Genomic DNA, 2,101 nt, shown 5'->3' with positions numbered 1-2,101 from the left:
GCGTTCTTAGTTTAGATAATTAGTTAATTAAAACAAGTAAAACCCCTTTTATTCTTAGGCTAGATAATAAAAAAGATAGTTATTACTAGTACTTTTGGTTCCCTTGGGTACGATATCCCAGTCTTACCATTACTATACTATTGTTCGATAGGTGCGCTTGCCTTTTCGTCGTGATAATAGTTAGTGTAGGTTTGATCTCCATTATAAATATTTATTACTTGTTACGAATCACGCGATCAAGTTTTTGGCGCCGTTGTCGGGGAACTAAGATATTAGGAACGCTCAATTTTTATTACTTTAGCCATTTATTTTTCTTGCAATTTAATTTAATTTTATTATTATTAGTATTTATTAGTTTACTTTTTCCTTCTCTTGGCAGGTTTTTTTATAGTTTATAACTAGAAGAAACCCATCGGGGCCATTACTTTTTGACAAAGAAATCGATCGCACATTTCGTAGAAACCAAAAAGAAATAAGGCGCAGCTTAAGATACACATAGAACGAACAAGAAGACGATACTCAACCCCTAACCGAAGAGATGGCTGAAAACCAAGGCAATCAGCTAGCTCCTGCAATTGCGGTTAATCAAAATCCTGCTCCACGCACTATGTATGATTATGCTAAACCTTCTTTAACAGGAACTGAATCTAGTATAGTTAGACCTGTTGTAGCTACAAATACTTTTGAATTAAAACCTAACACTATTCAGATGATACAACAGTTTGATCAGTTTGATGGTTTGCAGGATGAAGATCCCAACGCTCACTTATCAAATTTTCTGGAATTTTGCGATACATTTAAAATCAATGGCGTTTCTGATGATGCCATTCATCTTCGGTTATTTCCTTTTTCATTGAGGAACAAAGCTAAATAGTGGATGAACTCGTTACCACGAGGGTCAATTACTACTTGGGAACAAATGACCGAGAAATTTTTACTAAAATATTTTCCGCCGGCTAAAACGGCTAAATTATGTAATGATATCTCTTCTTTTGTGCAGATGAATTTAGAAACACTTTACGATGTATGGGAGAGATACAAGGACTTACTGAGAAGGTACCCTCACCATGGGTTACCACTTTGGCTGCAAGTACAAACATTCCAAAATGGTCTGAATCCCTTGACCCGGCAAATGGTTGACGCAGCTACTGGCGGAACCATCAACAACAAAACACCTGAAGAGGCTTATGAATTCATTGAAGAAATGTCACTGAATAACTATCAGTGGCAAGTCATGAGGACTAAGCCAACAAAACATCCGGCGTTTATAACGCCGACTCAGTTACTATGCTGTCAAATCAGGTAGAACTTCTCAATAAAAAGATTGATGGTTTATTTGGTTCTACGTAGGTATATCCAGTAATGAGGTGTGACTCCAGTGGAGGAGGTGTGCATATAGAATATCAATCCTCCAATCCTACAACCGAAGAGGAACCAGTCAACTATATGGGTAACAATAACTTTAGATCTCAAAATAACCCATACAATAATACTTATAATGCAGGTTGGAGGAACCACCCAAAATTTTCCTGGGGAGGTCAAGGGAATCAAAAGCCACAAAATCCTCAGGGTTTTCAACAGCCACCTTACCAACAAGAGAAGAAACCGAACCTTGAGGAGATGCTCTCAAAATTCATATCAATGTCAGAAACCCATTTCCAAAATACCAAGACAGCACTTAAGAATCAACAAGCATCGATCCAAGGGCTCGAAACTCAAATAGGCCAGCTATCCAAACTAATCTCCGAACGACCACAAGGTAGCTTACCAAGTAATACTGAACCTAACCGAAGGGAACACCTTAACACAATTAGTACTCAAGATGACAAAGGAGTTGTTGAGCCTGAACTAGAACCAAGGCAAGAAATAGTGGTAAGCAAAGGGAGAGATGAGGTAGATCAAAATACAAACAAACCAGTGACTGTCGAATATAAATCTCGTGTGCCATACCCTAACGCGACAAGGAAAGACCGCTCAGACAAACAATTCGGTAAATTCCTCAAACTTTTGAAAAAATTACATATTAACTTACCGTTTATTGAAGCTTTGTCGCAAATGCCAAATGCAATGAAATTTTTGAAAGAGCTTTTAGTAAATAAGC

At 37.6% G+C, this 2,101-nt stretch overlaps 1 non-coding gene across 1 annotated transcript; it reads right to left on the bottom strand.

The window, feature by feature from the left end:
- Positions 1-967: 967 nt before the first annotated feature.
- LOC128282668 (small nucleolar RNA R71) lies at positions 968-1,074 on the bottom strand. The gene has a single exon (XR_008273022.1). It is a non-coding gene; the product is annotated as a small nucleolar RNA R71 (small nucleolar RNA).
- Positions 1,075-2,101: the final 1,027 nt, after the last annotated feature.

Source organism: Gossypium arboreum, chromosome 10, assembly GCF_025698485.1.
Source record: "Gossypium arboreum isolate Shixiya-1 chromosome 10, ASM2569848v2, whole genome shotgun sequence".
NCBI lineage: Eukaryota > Viridiplantae > Streptophyta > Magnoliopsida > Malvales > Malvaceae > Gossypium > Gossypium arboreum.
The sequence above is the reverse complement of the archived record's forward strand: the minus strand, read 5'-3'. Positions and strand labels throughout refer to the sequence as shown.